The sequence below is a fragment of the Manacus vitellinus genome, unplaced genomic scaffold (genome assembly GCF_001715985.3).
Source record: "Manacus vitellinus isolate BGI_N305 unplaced genomic scaffold, ASM171598v3 scaffold_7_pilon, whole genome shotgun sequence".
In the NCBI taxonomy this organism is placed as follows: Eukaryota; Metazoa; Chordata; class Aves; order Passeriformes; family Pipridae; genus Manacus; species Manacus vitellinus.
This window is the reverse complement of record NW_021940813.1, coordinates 10,192,244-10,210,622: the sequence shown is the minus strand read 5'-3', so window position 1 is coordinate 10,210,622 and position 18,379 is coordinate 10,192,244. Positions and strand designations below refer to the sequence as shown.

The 18,379-nt window shown below is 40.1% G+C and overlaps 1 long non-coding RNA gene across 1 annotated transcript in view; it reads right to left on the bottom strand.

Moving 5' to 3' along the window:
- Positions 1-913: 913 nt before the first annotated feature.
- LOC108641624 overlaps positions 914-18,379 on the bottom strand; it is a 42,699-nt gene continuing 25,233 nt past the window's right edge. Inside the window, exon 3 of the long non-coding RNA XR_001922162.1 lies at positions 914-963. This is a non-coding gene — a long non-coding RNA (uncharacterized LOC108641624). The remainder of the gene's footprint in view (positions 964-18,379) is intronic.

Sequence of the window (18,379 nt, the reverse complement as noted above, 5' to 3'; positions counted from 1 at the left end):
TCAACACAACAGGTACATTTCAAAAGCCCAGTATGCAAGCAAAAATGGAAAAAATTTGGGTATTTACTGCATGTTTTCACAGTGTTCAACTCACAGCTTTGCATTTTAAGGAAAATTATAATAGGATTTTAATTCAGCAGCATCTCCAGAATAAGATTTATACTTCATACTTCCATATTTATCATGTCGATGGGTAGAAACAAATGAGCGTTGTCACATTCTGACATTCTGACACTGAATAAAATGTCATGAAAGCCAAATGACACACTTAGAATTTACAATTTTTTATTCCAGGAGAGAGTGAAAGTGCTAAATATATTTAAAGGAGAAAAAAAAAGTAAAAAAAATCAAAGCAATGAAATAGAGGTTCTTCTTTGCTTTATTACCTCTAGAATTCCAACCTCTTCTTTTTAACAGCCAAGGAGACAAAGACTTGTCATCCAGTATCTTCACAAATTACAGCCCAAACTGTAAATACAAACTGAGCACTTGATATGATCTTGAGGCATTTCTGTTTTCTATTTAATACTCTTTCATGCATTCATGTGCTAATAAAGGTTAAACTAGGTGATCCTTCAAGCTACCCTCTACACTTTATCTGCCAGAGCTATAAAAGCCAAAGAAAATTGGTGCATTTATATTGTGAAAAGAGAAAGACTCCAAGCATTGTAATGAAGTAGGGTGTTTCTTCTCATGTATCATTTCAGCAGCAGTTGTTTACAACAAAAACATTTAGTCAGAACTGGATTTTTATGAGAAATCCTCATGTGTTACTAATCTTCTGCTGACATTAGACTGATTCTGCTGGATCTTTCATTAGCTTCTGGTGAATCACCCTGCTCATAAAGCAAATTGCCTTGTCCTGACTTTGATTTCCACGTTGATTTTCAGTGTGGCTTCAGGTATATGCAGCAGTTTGCCCCTGAGAAAATTCAGCATAGTCATGCTAGCACAGTCTTCATCCTAAATTAACACACATCATTGTACAATGAAAAAAAAGAAAATATAAAAATGGAGTAATCAATTCTAAACACTTCCAGTATAGAACAGCCTTTTTACCTCAGGCTCCAAAAACAGAACCAGATGTGAAATTAAGTACAAGATGGCCCACATAACCACAGATGAGAAGCAGACAGCAGTATCTATCAAAATATCTGCTTATCCCCCTTGACTTCCCAGTCTTGCCTTCAGCCTTCCTAAAGTATCGATTTCTCCTCCTCCATACTGCAGATACACTATTCCCCTTTCAACCTTCTCAGTAGTCTGAAATACATACCCAAAAAACCCTCTGTGGAGTCCCACAAGGGACCTGTGGGGAAAAAAAGCAGCTGACAAAAGTCGCCTTTTCATATCTCCTCATCCTTTGAAAGAGAAAAGCAAGGTCCTGAACAAAAATGGTTGGTTTGGCTGAGAACTTTCAGATTTAGATCACAAGATGAGGAAAAGGTTTAATGAAAACCTTTCTAATGCATAGAAAAATAATCTCAGATTGCCCTATGAATAAAGCCAAAGAAAAACATGGATGGAGAAGCTGGGTTTAGCAGAAGTGTTTCCATTGTTTCCAAATAGTTGATATAAACATGAACTAGCAAATCTTGATGCATTCACTCATCAGGGTAGAGAAAGAATTATCATTCCAGAGTAAATATTCTCCTTTGCGCAGAGTTGATAAACAACAATCTATGGGGAAGGAATAAAAAGCAAGAATGTCCATTGCAAAGGAATTACAATAAAAACCCCATGTGTTACTGTAATATTTCATGATCACACAGGATGAGCCAACACCAATTAAAGGACAAATTCTGCTCTGAAAGTACAAGCTCATCTACCATTTACAGCAGCAGTGATAGAAAAGGCAAATTTTGGCCATGACCTCGTCTTTTATTAACATCCTAGATGCCAGAAGGCAGATTTTCAAAGGCACTTTTTGAGCTAAAATTGCATATGAGCCCATTGACACACATACAGGGATTTGCAGAAAATCCTCACAGGATGCCTGAAGTGGCTTTTTAAATTTTTAATCACAAACAAATGAGTCATGTTAGAAAGAGTACACAGAAAGAGAACTACTACCATCACCACCAGCACTGATTGTTTTAAAAAAATTAAATTAAGCTTGCCAATTCTAGGCACTTGAAGTTTCTTCTCCCTGTCATTTGTATGCACACACACAGTCTGACAAAGCACCCCCAAAATTAAAACATTGATTAAAAAAAAAAAAACACAGTGCAAATTTATAGAAAAACCAACTACGGCACAGTAAAATTCCTTCATTATTTTCCCATCTTTTCAATTTAGTCTGATAAATGTACACATTTCTCTCAATAAGTTTTTTATAATCAAGCCAAATCTGAGTTTTTCCTACATAACTATTCTGAACTACCTCCTTCCTTTTCCAAAGGCATACACTGGCTTAAGTTGCTTTTTGCATTTGAATTGGAGCAACTAAAATTGGAATTGAGCAAAACATTTAATTTTCTTAAATCAGCAAATTCTTAGCACTTTCCAGATATGCTTCAATTATTTTGGGGAAAAAGGTGAGCTAGCCTTACTAACTCAGATCAGGTCTAGTAATTTCCCTGCATGGCAGGCTAATCAGTGCTTCTTTAGTCTAGAAAACAGCTCATCTTTTAAAATACTCAGTTATGTTCTTTGAACCTTGTGTTTCATTGCATCACATTGCATTTTGCTGGATTTCTTTTGCTGAAATATCTTCCTTGAATATTTTTTTTAGCAAAGTTGGTAAAATGTAGATTATCTAAGCATCTACAGTTGTCTGCATCATCCTTCATTATTTACTGTTGTTTACAGATCTTGAGATTCTGCACTTGATAGCAGTGCCATCGTTCAAGCCACTTACAGAAAAATAAACACTGAGGCTATGGCAAGATCTTGAATTCATGTGCTAGAGGGTTTCTGCATTTCAGTTATTGTTCTTTGTTTTGAGGTGATCCCTACAGTCCTCAACAGCAAACTGATCCCTGCTAGGTATCGGGTGATGTGTAATAAAAACTGAAAGGGAAGATGAGAATAATAACTTGTTGACTGGTCTTTTTTCCCCAGTTGTCATTTATGCCCTCACCTATGCCTTCCTTTACATTTCCAAGTTAAAAATTTTAATTTTGAGCAAGTTTGTGCTGAAATTCAGCACAAAGCTATTTAAAATATTTAGGGTCCAATCTAACTCCTATTCAAGTAGATGGAAAGGAAGATGAATGTTATTTCTTTATTTCAGAATAGAAAATGTTCCTGTATTTTTGCTAAGACAGAGGCCAGTGCAGTATGTCAAGCCACCACATTCAGTCATGTCAGAAGTATTCCCCATGCGTGTCTTAACAACGTGGCACGCAGATGAAAACAAAAGCCTTCTTTCCAAGCAGCAGCACCATGCCAGTCCCATTCCATGCTCCTCCTCACTTCTTCCTGACCCAGGTCAATTGCTCAAAGTCTTGTCTACATTTTTTTCTATTTACTTTCCTTATATTGACTTGCCAGTGCATACAGGCCTGGCAATGAAGCTGGCCAAGTCATTCGTTTTTGTTTTGAGAAGAACAAGGTACATAATTTTTTGTAAGTTAATTTTTATGTGCTCAATGTTTATAGTCCTAGAGAAGAACTTAAAATTCTACTGTAAGGATTAAGCAACAGTTCCTCAACAAACTTGCTTGGTTTTATCACTGGTGCTTTATTTTTCCTTTCTCTCTCCTCTCTTGCTGTTTCTGTCACCAGTACCAAGCATTTTCACTCCTGACATCCCACTGTAATTTAAGAAAGCTCTTGTTCTACAGTTTAAAAAACTATTTTAATGACTGCCACTAATTCAGATATATCTTCTTCAAGTCTTTGTGCTATAGCTATTGAAGCAAGCAGGAGTCTCAAAAAAGTACCTATTAAAAGTACTTATTAAAGTGTGAAAAGTACTTATTAAAAATTTTATGTCTAAAAAGACTTGCTAAGAAATCTCTTCACAGGCTTTGATACCATGAAGCAGCCATCATCTGCCTCCGAAATCAGACAGACAAAAAAAATCCACTTTGAGAAAAATAAAAAAAAAATCACAATACAGAAAACACTACTCTGAAGCAGAGTTCACATCCCAACAAAGAAGAAACTCAAGGACTGCATGACATCTACTAGGATATTTGTTGTTGGTATTGACGTAAAAAGGCACATCTTCGGTGAGATGAAGGATGGTAGTGCAGAGCTTGAGAGAGAAACAGGGCAGCACCTGAATCCTTTGTTTTAAACATAGAATCATTATAGAATCATTAAGGTTGGAAAAGACCTCTAAGATCATCAAGTCCAACCATCCCACTGTATGGCACAAGAGCGGTGTCCTTTGAGATACAACAGCTGTTTGTGCCCTCTTGCATGAAAAATGTTACGTTCTTAGCAACCACCCTGTCACATGCTATGAGTTTGCAAACCATGTACCCCTACATGTCAAAAACAATGGAGAGAGAGCCTGCATCACCAGATCCAGCTTCTGCTGGCTCCCAGGAGCCAAGAAAGGGATAGAAGAGATGGGAGTCAGAACCTCGAGGGGTTTAATTGGCTGTCAGAGCAAACCAAAGCATCTGGGGAGATCAGGAACAGGAGACCAGGTAGGCCTGAGTCCCCACCTCCTCTGTTATCCCTCTGTGCATGCTGAGGAAATCCAGTGTTCACATCTGCCTGCAGCTCAGTATTCCCTGGGCTCCCACTGCAATGGAGCAGCATTGCTCTGCCCCTTCCACAGGTCTGCAAGCCTCATCTGAAACAGATAAGTACAATGAAGTATAGTTTTAAGTTCTTCCTGTAGCTCACACTGAGCTATTATAAAAGGAGGAACATTACCCATATTATAAATGTTACATGAGTAAATGAGGAATATGAATGAGTGAGAGCTATTCATCTCAATGAGCACATCTCTCCTGGAGAGTGTTACAAAGCCACAGGATGTCCCCAAGTTTCAAAATTTGCATTCCCACCTCTGAGTTAGATGAAAGACTTGCAAAAGCATATGTATCTAGGTAGCTCCTTAATGACCCTGCCTCTCGGGGGAATTTTGTGCATTGCATATTCAGGAGAAAGACAGCGATAGGTTGTACCATGCCCACTTACCAATAATAATTGCTATTTAAACAGCTGTTTTCTCCTGCAAAAAATAACTTACCAGGCACCTACTATCACTCCTCTGAATGAGTGGAAGCCGCAGATCTTCCAAAGATGTAGATAGGGAGCTCTGGGTAGCAATGAAGCCATTTCTGTAGCTTAAGGCTGTGCCTACACTGCCATTAGAAGAAACATGTGGAGACAGTTAGTGCTGAGGACCTAATGCCATGTTATTTAAAAAAACAGGAGGGCGGAGAGGGGGGATTTACTTCAGGCATGCTCTGGTCTGATCTAATGAGCTGGATTAGCGGTGGGAGTGCTGGTCTCCATTTCATCCAGCAGGAGCTGAGTTCATGAGCCCTGAGACCACTCAGTAATGCAAATCAAATGACGTTAGTCCAGACAACTGCACAAGTTGTTTCAAAATGCATTCCTGATCTGAACAAAACCACTAATGTAAATGCACACTTCTTCATCCTGTTCCTCAATACCTTTGAAAACACTGTAATAAGTCATGCACAAAGGCACAACTCAAGGAGAAGAAAGGTTGCACAGTCATTTCTCTTTTGCCCAAGCATCTACGCCTTTCATGTTGCTTTGATAACAAAGAGAATGAAAGTCTGAAGCATAACTACTCAGCTAAACTACACTCCATTGCCTGGTTCTGAATAAAGAAATTTCAAGCTTTTCTACCTTACCTATTAAGCTATTCTAACACAGTAAAATTTCTATAATTTTAAAGGGTCCTTTTTTTTTTTTTTTGTTTTCCTCTGCATTTATAAGACTTTTTTCTCTGAGAATTTAGCACTTTTCTCAAGATTACCATTCCACCTCCAGTTTCTTTAACACACCTATTACTCCAAGGCAGACAAGCATGAGCTGCTTTTTGTTAGGTAGTGTCTTCCCAATAGATGATGCCATGGCAGTGCTGAGCACCTCTCACAGCAACATCAAACTCTTTTTTCTGGAATTTCATTGCCAAAGTTGCAAGTTGATTTTGCTGCACCAGAATTCATGCTCCCAAAACATCCTTCCTGCAGCATTAACAGGGAGACATTTGTGCTGGTGCAGGAACTGTAGCGAGGGTGGGCAGAACTGCAGCCTCTCTATCTCCCAGATTGGTTGAGAGGGCAGGTGCTTCATTTAGCATCTTTCTTAAACTGTCGACTCTCTTATATGGTTCCGAATCATGGGTCGTCTACCGCCACCACCTGCGTCTCCTAGAATGCTTCCATCAATGCTGCCTCCGTACAATCCTAAACATCCACTGGTCAGACTATGTGACCAACACATCTGTTCTAGAACAAGCAGCTGTCACAAGTATAGAGGTCATGTTGATGAGAACACAGCTGTGTTGGGCAGGGCACGTCTCAAGGATGAAGGACCACCGCCTTCCTAAGATCCTGCTTTATGGTGAACTTGCCACTGGCTGCCACATGAGAGGAGCCCCAAAGAAAAGATACAAGGACTCCCTGAAACAACATCTCAACCTTGGCCATATTGATCACCATAACTGGTCTACTCTGGCCTCCAATTGGGAGGCCTGGAGACACATCATCTACAACGCAGCTGTCTCCTTCGAGAACACACGCAGGATCACTCTCGAGGAGAAAAGGCAACGCAGAAAGAACCGTGTCTTGCAGAATACACCATCTAAGGAGTCTTTCTGCTGTGCCTTTTGCAATCGGATATGTCTGTCATGTATTGGCCTCATAAGCCACCAGCGTGCCTGTAGCAAATGTGGATAGAGCCTTCCCAAATCTTCGTTCGCGAAGCCTAGCCATGACTAAACTGTGTATTATTAAAAAGAAAGAAAACCGCACACAAAAAACCTGACTACTCTTTTGTCGGTCCTGATGCTCGCAGAAACATCATTTCTTTCAGGTATAGATGTAATAAATTAGTAGTAGTAAAGTAATTTACTCATTAAATTGTATTGCATGTTATATTCCTATATATGTTATTGTAATCAATGTTCTGTTAAGGTTGGGGGACTGTAAGGTGCAGAATGGTTAATTAATCTGTCAGTATTATAGGCTGATAGTCCTGCAGCTTTCAGTTCTTAAGCTGACAAGACAAATTATTGTGCCTTGCTGAATAAGTATTTTGTATCTTGTTTTTCTAAAAGTATATTGTCTAAAAGTGTACGCATAAAGTAATGAAGGGAAGGACAAGGACCGAAGGGTCAAGTATGAGGACGATAAAGAGGATCCAAGATGGACATCTGGAGGACTCACACACTAGGCATCAAGGATGAAGGGTTAATTAAAACTATGGATAGGAAAGTACCTGGCAACTGAAGCAGGCCTGCAAAAGAACCAACCAGAACCAGACATGTGAACTCGGATCCAATGGAGGGGTAACAGGTGACTGTGGGAAGGGAATTGGTAAGGGCATAAAGGTTACTGTTTTTGCCCACTGCGCTTGTGGGCCGTGAGTGGAGCAGGAGTCTCCCCGGCCGCCCAGCACGCTGTTTTGCTTATTTGCATTTTATATAAATCTTTAATAAATTTTTGCTGCTATATTTCAGCCTAGTTTCATTTACCTATAACATAGGGAATGTAAATGACAGCATTAAACCAAAGTGATCTGTTTCACACAAATACATTTGCTTTTTTTCCTGAAACTTCTTTCTTCCTCTTCCGCATGCCCAGATTGGTGGAGTGAGATCAGGAAGTGGGTGCAGAAACTCCTCCTTGCCAGGAAGGCAAACCACAAGCAGTCACCTCCAGCCTGGCCAGCCACTGTCCAGGAGTGAGCACAGGGAGGGGAACAAGTGCAGTGCAAGCTGGTTATAAACCACATCCATACCAGAAGGGTGCCTTGCATCCACCCCCATTCCCTCTGGAGCTGCCCACTTGAGTAGGCAGCAGCAGCTCCTCAGCCAGTCTTCCCTTTTCAAAGATACTGTGGCCCCACCCTCAATCCCTGCTTTGGTGTGGCTGGCTCTTTCTTCCTGGGCTGGGGAAATAGCTCAGTTCTGGTTTTGATATTAAACCACTTGTCTAACAGGTCACTCAGGATCTAGCCACCATCACAAAATGCCCTGGCTACATCACCAAAATTTTTACATCTAGCTACATTAGAGAGTTAGGTGGAGAGCAGAGCAGCACTTTGATCAAGCAGCTCAAGGAAAGGACACATTTAGCCTCACTGTGAAAGGAGAGAAGGATTCACACTGCCTCATGACCAGACATTTCCATAATGCCAACCTGAGCTTTGGGAAGGAGCAGGTAACTGGCTAACTCCACTGGCTTCACATGATCCCAACTCAGGATCTTAGATCCAACTTTACCGTGCTTTAAAAATAAATCTGTTGTATAGGATTGGTCTGTTTCTGCTTCTTCATGATGTGCATGACAGCAACACAGCAGAAATATAGTACATGCCCTTCATTCAGTCTCTCTAAAGCTCTCTTGCTACTGTTTAATGTAATCAATTACCGAGTAATCTGAACCGTGCCCACAAAATGAGCATAAATTGGCATCGAAGCCAGGACAATGCAAGTGCTGGTGTTAATTCCCAACCATCTATTGTAATCCTGTATTCATTGGAAAGATTTCTCTTCTGGTATATTTTAGAAGCTCTTTACACAAATGACTGCTTTCCTTTGATGTAGAGGAATAAGATATGTCTTTTTAGCACTAAAATTATACAAAACATACTATGCATGTATGTACACAAACAAAACTGAAAAAACAGTACTAATAGAGATTCTGTTTCATTTACTTTAGTGGATAAATAGTGGGTTTAGGTAAAGTAAATAATATAAAAAAATACATGACACATCCATATAAATATATACACATTCCTTCAGTTCAGGAAATTCCCTTAAAAAGTATTTAGAACTACACTTTGCATTAACTACAAAATAAGACACATGCATGCTTGCAGATGACAGCCAGCAAAGGGGGAATGATTTACATTATTCCAGAACAATGTAAGGCAAGCAGCACAGGAGCCCTACACTCCTGTTCTCTCCATTGTCTCTGGGGAGAGGAGGGAGCCGGTGATGTTGGGAAGGCTGCAAAGCGGCGCTCCTGTGCTCCCTCTTCCTCTCCCCCTCTCCAGTCCTTTCCTTCTCACACTGCTGCAGAGCTTTCCAAATGAAGAAGCTGTTTCCATGACACCAAACCCTTAATTTGAAGCATACATATAAACAGCCTAGGATTGTGATCACAATGCACCATTTCTTATTTATTTTTTTCTTTTTTTTATTCTGCTTTGGACAGAGACAGGCAATCCTTATGAAACCAACATAAAAATCACTGGTTGTAAACAGCAGGCAGTTTCACCTTTAGCGTTTTACAAATACCTTGATTTTGTTCTCTATTAAATTTTCTTGTCATGATTAATAAACCTAGGAAGCAGATTAGTTGACTAATCAGAGTGCTTTGTGTTTGTGCTTTGTACTTGTAGCCAGACACATGTCCGTGGTGCTTTGTGCTTTTGGTGAAGTCTTAGCTTAGTGTCCTTTCTCCTTGCCATTTGTTTTTCCTGGAAAGATATTTTTTTTGGTCACACTCTTCTTTTTGCCAGAGAAGTATTTTATAGCCTTCTATCATGGCAAACTTACAGTAAGAAACTGCAAATCTAAATATTCTATTTTTTTTAATTTATTTAAATATTTACCTATTTATCTAAATGATAAATAAAAGAACGTTCTTCTTGCATAAAAAAAGCTGTACGAAAATATATGCCATATTAAGAAAGACATAACCTTAAACTGATATTGAGCAGCACTACCATCAGTGGAACAAGCCCCAAAAGCCCCATAATTTTTAATTCCTTTTTTGTGTCTACTTAGTCATACAGATATCTTTGTCTTTCTAAATAAATACTTTGGTCAAAATATCCTCCAGTTAAAACTCTGTAATTTGTTTGATTCCCAGTTAATGGAAGCCAAAAGTAAAGATGGCAGGAGGATGAAGGTTTTGTGCGTCCATAGCACCCCCCCTCTCACCCAACCACTGCTACAAATGAACTGCAGTGGCAGAAGCATCATGCAATAGCAATTAAGTATTATTCATATTCTTAGCTTTATTAACAAGTCTGAGACACCTACAGCATATACACCCACACACACGCTAAGTCAACGACGAGGGAAAGCACGCATTTGCCGAATGCCTTAATTCCCATTGCTCCTCGAGGTAGCTGCCCACGGGATGCTGTGCCCTCAGCTCGCTTCTCAAACACAGCAGCTCTCACCCCACTGCTACAGGGTACAAATTATGCTGTAGCTGCAATTCACGTGGCATTACCTACGTGTGCGGTGGGGACGCAGGGAACGAGACAAGGTGGCACGTTTCCATCTGGCCGTCATTGGTATGCTCACTGTGGAATAGCAGCTTGTACCTTTGGACCAGATGTTTCACTGACTTGAAAGCCATGAAGCAACAAAGAACAAAGACAGCATGAGGAGCAGTTTTTTAATATGGAGGCCTGGAGACTGTTCCCAAAATCAATGCACAAAAGACGGTGCTAAATAAATCAAGTGATTTGATGTAACAGCAAAATCAGCACTGTCCCTTTTCCTGTCCCCAGATTATCCAGAAATTCCTGCACACAAAGGAAAGGAGAAAACTCCATGGCTTTATGTGATGAGTCAAGCACTGACATACTTGCAAGCAAGGAATTAGGGTAAAGGATGCAGGGGGATTTCAGAACTGGAGCAATAAATTATTTTATTAATATCTTTTGTCAATTAACTAATTAATCAATTACTTTATTGATATCTTTTCCCTGTCCATGGAGGCCTTCTTATGATATAGACTTTTCCCCCAAAGCAGCCTGTTCCAAAGGCCAAGGAAGGCAGCAAGACTCCCTGAGCTGGTGACACAAGGAGTCCCATGAGGTGAAAAGTGCTATGCATGACCATGGGAAGTGGCTGTACCACCACCAAGGGCACATCTGCAAAGATTCACAGGAAACAACACAATGAATAAAGCCTGAAATCCCCTAAGTAGCAGAAAACACTCAGGATGTAGAAATGCAAAACACAAGAGCAACCAGCAAAGCCTAGGGCAAGGCACCCAGAGTTTAAAGGGATAAGACTTCTGGGTGACCACTGGAGTACCTTCACACCTGTGACACTCAATTCTTCTGCACAGCTACTTCAGCCAGGCATGATCTCCCTCCGTATGAGACCCCAGAAGAGCCAGGCTCAAGCCTGCTCCATGCAGTTTTCCTCTGCAAAACTCAAGCAAGTTTTTCAGTCATCTGTCGGAGAGGAACAGCAGTGGGTCCACACATCACAGGGGCAGGGTGAAGACAAATATGCAGGAGCACACATGAGCCTACAGCAGGAGGTACTGAGTGACATGGAAAGCCTTGAGAGAAGCAGCAGGTCTGGGGTTTGCAGCATCCCTAACCCTGCCTTACAAAAGGTCTGCCTTACTGTCAGGAAATCCTCAGGCAACAACAGAATCAGGCTGGAGGGTGAAGTGCGATCCAAGCCCTGATGAGGGGTTTGAACATCAAGGTATGAGCTCACAGCTTCCTCATCACTTATGGAGAGCCCAGACTCTAAAAATAATTTGGGATATGACAAGGAAATTAAATAATGATGCATTTGAAAGTCAGCTATAGTGATGCTGACTAAAGATGTGGTGCCTAAGGACGGACAGTTACTTGCTGGATCACACAGACAGGGCAACACCAGAGATAAGTGATTTGAACTGCAGAAGAGGTTTTTTCAATTGTGGTGTGGAGTTTATTCCATTAGGATGCTGTCGTTCTGCATGTTGTTCTGAGAGCTATTCATGCATCTCTATCTTTTAGTTGAATCATATTTTTTCCCTTTAATAAACTTGCTTATTCAGTCTCACTATCACACCAAAGGACTAATTTGGGTCTAATTTATCTCTCTCTGTGTACTTGATGTAGCCAGTGCTGCTTTTACTTTTTCTCCCCTATCTGCCAGTCTTCTTAATTCTTTGTCTGTTGTGTGAACCTTGTAGGGCGAGGATCATACCTTCTTCTAATTTTGGAAACCATCTACAGGGCACAAATTATGGTAATTAAGTCCAGCAAAATTAGATTGTAGTGACTGCCAGACATGGAATAGCCACTGTCAGATATCCTCAGAACAAGATAATCTGGTTTTGCCGTCAAGGAAGAAAGAAACAAAGAAGATGCACCACCAGATCAGTATTATGAAAGTAACTGTATCTCTAATCTCTGGAAAAGTACATGGTCAATGCTGCCCACAGCCAGGGAATCACGGAGAGAGCACCAGGCATTTGAGCTTTACCACAGAAAGGATGTAATAACATTAGTGACTGCTGAATTTAAAATTGAATTCTACTAAAGTTCCCATTTGAAGCTAAACTTATTCCCTTGCTCAAGGCTTTGAGGGTGGGCAAAACAGTGGAAAAAAACTTTTAATTCAATCTTCATTTCACACATTTCTGATATTTGAAATGTTCCAAAATTATTAATGTGCTAGATTTGGCCTCAGTCCAAGCAAAGGCTTGTCTTACATTATGTTTGTGAAAACTTTGAAAATACTAAAGTAGTATTTCCCATATATTTCAACTAAAATCTGTCTACCTGTGTAGCAGAAAAAATGGTCAAGTATTTTAACATCAAAGTAAGTGTGTGGCATAGGCTTCCCAGAGGAAGAAAAATAGATTTTTACATGAAGGTTCTCAGTTCAGTAGTTTTAAGGTGAAGGATGCTGGTACTGAAGTAGCTTCACTTTTGACTCAGACACTTCAGGCTGCACTGGTGTGATGCTCCAGAGGTAAGACAAGAGGTAAGAAGACAAAGTACAGGCTCAGTTTCCCCAGCTTACTCTTGACCACTTTAAGCACTTTAATGGTGCCTCTAAATGTTTGGATGTGGCCTGTCAGGAGGGAAAGAGAGGATGCTTGTGCCCTTATTCTGCTGCTTCTTGGTGTGTTAAAGATCACTTCAAGAGCTGGGAGTCTGTCTTGTTTGGGTTTGGCTGCCTTTTTCTATCAAGAATGCAGGTTTTGTTTCTTGTATGAGGGGTAGTCTTCAGTAAACAGGGCCATAAGAGTTCCACTGACTCTCCTGGAGTCAGGAGCTTTCACAGCCCTGGAGAAGACTGTCACAGAGCACCCAGAGCAGGTCTGGGTGTCTGCATGAATGAAAAATAGGTTGTTCTGAATGTGTTTCACCTTTTTGTCTAACCGATGCAACCACAATAATGTGGATTAACATTTCCATATTTATCTTCCTGTAAAATATATCAGTATAAATTGCAGAGCTTCACAGACTTTTACTGTAGTGGGCTTATTTTTGTGGGCCCCCTTCCAGCTGGATGCTCCTGAGTTAAGAAATCCATGAAAGAGCCTTTTTTTTTCCCAGTAACGAACCACTCTGCCAGTGTAAGAGGAAACCAGAAAACTCCAAATATTTTTTCTCCATGCTGACAATCATGATACACAGGTGACATGATTGATGAAGCATCAGGAGGGCAGAAGGGAATAGACATTTCAGGTATGTGCCAGATCTTCCTTTAGGCTGTTGCATTGTGAGCCTGCCTAGAGCAGTTTTGCCTCTTTTCCAGCAGCACATCATCCCAGAGCAGCAGAGCTCCTCCACGGTGCAGTGCTCTGAAAGAACCCAGGGCGGAGCAGTAACCACCTGGAGTCCTCCCAGCTGAAAGAAGCTGCCAATATCTGCCTAAACCCTGAAAGTTTCTGAATAGACATCAGAACAGACAGGGAGATGCATCCCTTTTTAAGGCAGACTTACATTTTCTTGCATTCATATTGCAAATGTTTTATTGCAATCAATCCCTTTGAGATTTCTTTGATGGTTGAAATAAAAAGAGAGGATTTCAGGCAATACATGGCTGTTGAATTCAGGGGCCTAAGCCCCTTAGTCTTCAAAAGGTCAGCATCTTCCCCTGTGAGTATGCGACTGATTGCTGATATTAACATCTCCTCAACCACACAAAATAACCTTGAGTGAGGAAGAATTTCAGAACATTAACCTCAGTAATTAGTTTCCTGTATTACCCCCTTTAAAGGACATACACTGAGAAGGAGGCAATAAAGAAGATCAAAGAAATTAGTCCTTTTTCCTATGCATTTTCTTGTTTCCTCAGGCTGGTCCTAAGGAAGAGAGAAATTTCACCCTGAAAGCTGGCAACCTTCCTATGGTTGAGCCTTTGGGCACCTACTCTTTTCTTTCTCTTAAGGAAGAGCTAGTTTTTGGGTACTTGTGTCAGATGTTGCAGATGTTTCTTTCAAGGTGCCTCGGCTGAAATAGCCCCCCAATATTCCAATTCCTTATTCCAATGTGCTTTCACAACAGATTTGTGTACACCTGGCAAAATAATGTGTACAGCCAAGCAATTTGGATAGCTCACCCAGCGGCCCACAGTTCATCACTAGCATGGGGAAGTCACCATGATGTCTGCGAGATATCTATCATGAAGATTTTTGTCTTATTTGTTACTGTCAGGATTGGTGAGTAGCTTGGAGGAAAGAAGCCAAGGCTGCAGAGTTCAGTTAAAACTCTCCTATTTAATGAAAATCAGAGATTTCACTCTGAATCACTCGGTTCATTCTGTCTTAATCCATCTTCTGGCTCTGCATCACTCCAGCTAAAAAAGCCTGTACTGGATATGAACAACACATATAAGCAACCCCCACATCTTAACTATAATACCATAATTCGCACATGGGGATAAGGAGCTGAAAGAAACACGAGATGCAATTGATAAGGCAGCAGCACCATCCCTGCACCGTGCACACAAATGCACTCCCTTTGGAAGAGGAATCCCTGAGATGCCATCGTGTGGGGAATGTAAGAAAACAGTGGGAAAACCTGTTCTCTTTAAGAAGTTGATATGTGTCACTGACATATGGAGCTATTGAGTGGCAGTGACCTATTGAGTGAGCAGCATCTTTACGCTATGAAATCATATGTCTCTTTAATTTTAAAAAAGGTTGCCTGATTGAGGCCATTTATACCTGTGTTTCCTATGGGAATTTTAATAGCCAAGCAGCAAATCACTAGATAAAGATATTTATAATAGTAATGCTGACAGACTTCTGACTATAAAATCGTAAACTGTGGCATTATAGCAACCTGCATAGAAGTTTCTACACTCACAGAATTTCAGTCCTAGACCAGTTCTTGGGACTGCTATATTCCATTTTTAAATGCAAACCTAACAATTATCTGGATACTGAAGGATAAACCTGAACAAGTTATGTGGACATTTTAATTAAAGCACATCTTGACAAAAGATCAAGAAGAGAATAGTGAGTTAACATCCATAAAAAAAGTGTGGAGACAGCTCTGATATATTTTCCAGTCATAGAAAAGGTAATTGGATGAAATGAAGGGGAAACAAATTCAATGTGATAAATGTAATAGATATTTATTGCTACAAAGGATTAGCTAAAATTACCTTCAAGCAAGAGCTTGATGCTAGATATGATAATTTGATAAGAAGAAACTGCCTTTCTCTTTCATATTATATCAACTTCTTTTATAATGATGTACCATAAAGGGGGGGAAAAATCACATTATGGATTTGCTGGTCTGTGGGATAACCTTGAAATTGTGCCACTGAATTCCCACATCTTTTTTTGGATCTCCAGTATGGAACCAAAATAGTGTTGAAAGTACATGGAAGATTAGAATGCGGGGAAATACAGAGTGTGACCTTTTATTGCTGCAGATAAACCCCCTGTGACCTCCACTCATTGGGAGTCAAGGCACAAATGAAAGTGCCTAAAGGGAGAAGAAAAAAAACTTATCCAGAAAGACAGCAAAGCCTTCTCAGCCATGAACATTCCTTACTGAATGAGAAAGCATTACTTTAAACTATCTCACCATATATATTATGTGCATACAAATAGGGGTGACATATCCATTTCATATCCACACTAGTTCCTTACCACAGGTTGTAATGAAGCACATTGATTTTGCCTTGCAAGTAATGACTCATGTGCTATCTACAGTAAACTAAGAAGAGAGGGGTGGCACAACAACTACAAATACAGAACAAATGTGCGTTTTTTGTAATTTCTATCTTCCTGTAACTATCCTCTTCTGCTCTCCTTCAAGAAAAAAAAAAAAACATAAGTAGCAGTTTTGCCTGAACAAGGAATGCTATAAATAAGTGCTATAAACAAGTGTTATAAAGAAGGAGTGTTATAAAGAGCTGAGAATCCACAATTCTGCAAAACAGACTTGCAGACATCTATAGCATTACAAAGGAAATGGATTATTTCTAGACTGCAAGTTGTACAGAGGTGGGACCATGTCTGTAAGATAGTTCCTAGCACAGTAGTGTTGCTAGTACAATATTAATAAAACATTATAAACATAGCCTAAAGAATGGGACCTTTTGCTTAAACTGAAAAAAGCCCACTGAACAAGTGTATGACACCATCAGAAACACTCACTTCAATTTGTTATAACTCAGTATTGACATTTTTCTCCATTATCCATCACATCCATGAGATTTTAATATAATTATTTCAGAACATTGCTCAGCTCTTGTCTGCTCTTGGAAATATACCAAAATACCTACAATTATTCCAAGATGGTTTATTTCAATATAAATCCCAAAGCGGACACTCTTATTCCAAAATAAGAGTTCCTATTTCCAATTTAATTTAATCTAGTTCTAAAGTATGCTCCTGGGAGCTTATTCTGGAATAGCTATTTTGGTATATTTTGAAATGTAGGCAAACCCAAAGTCAGGGATTGGAGACTGGAGTTTGTTAAGAGAAAACTCTGCTTCCACTTGAAAAAAGATATAAAGCAAACAGGCTTAAGAAATTCATCCCTTTCTAAAATATAAGATTTACACAAAAAGGGTAGAGATCCTATTTCAAGAATAGCAGTTTTGCTACCTCTGCACGTGTAGATACCAATTAATGTTTCACATCACAAATCCTCATCAAATGAGCCACTCACAAACCTCCTCCACCCCTTTTTTTTCACTGAAACATCTACTGTCAAAGCAAAAGAGCACAAAATAAGACAGAAACTAAATCAAGAAAATAATCTATCTCAGGCAGCCTCCTGATGCTGAGAAAGGGAAAATGTAAAAATCTCCACCAGTTCAGCCAAACGTTTTCCATCAGCTGTTAATTTTACACAAAAGGTGTTTTTATGCTGACCTTCTAGGCAGTGTACAAAACCTGCAACAGGCAAGCTTTAAAAGAAGTAGAATGAAGCTATGAACCTATGTGGGGAAAAAAAAGGATATTTGTTGCTTTTGAAAGTCAACTATACCTTTTACTACACCAAAGTCTAAACTTTCTACAGTTTCTAGAATACAAATGGGAACTTGGAGAAGATCTCAGTTTTATCACAAACAAACTTAGAGTTGTAGAATCATAGAACATTTTGGGCTGGAAGGGACCTTAAAGATCATCTTGTATCTATGACTTAACAACTTCCTTGCTGGACACAGGATGGCAATCAGTGATGGTGAAACAGCACACTGGGAGTGTTTAATGTCAGACTGGTTCAAGTCATTAAAACACGAGCAAACATGGGGACCTAGTTTGACTCAGCAACTTCCTCTGTATCTCTTGGCTTCACCAACCACTCGATAGTATTTCCAAGGGTGAAACAAATTCTGTTGTCAACAGATATTGACAGATGGTCATTACCCAGACCCTCTGCCCACCAGTGTTATGGGCACAAACAAAAAACAAAAACACAAACAAACAAACAAACAAAATTCACAAGAGCTTCATAATTCACTAAATGTAAACCTTTGATCCAACCAAGTTGTATCTATTACATCTGTCCAACAAGTGTTACCAAGACATGGTCTATCCTTTATGGATTTTGAAGACCAGCAACAACAATACACCTTTTTTTCTCGTTTTCCACTCAGCCTAGCAAGATAATTCAAGGCTTTCTTATTTGCTTTAGAGCCCTTTTTGCAGCCTGACCATGCACAAAACAGTCACAGCAGCATTAACCAACACTGCCACCAGCATTCCAGAGTCAGAACATGTCAGATCTATCATGTATCCCACAGTCACCTCTGAAATCTGCCCCAGGTACCACTGACATGTGAATCCCCTGTTCTCGTGACTGTGCACTGCCCAAAGCCCATGCTAACCCAGTGGCTCTGGGGGCTCCCAGGGCCCACAAAGGTAGCAGTCACATCCTGGTGAGACAGTCATCTCAGCAACCCATCTTCACCCTGAACCATGCATCACGGGCAGCCAAGACTTCAGAGTCAGGGAAGGAGTCTCCTGCTTTAAATGAAGTTCACTTGGCAAGCCAAATATGTGGAAAGGAAGGGAATACAAAGAGTAGCTTCAGG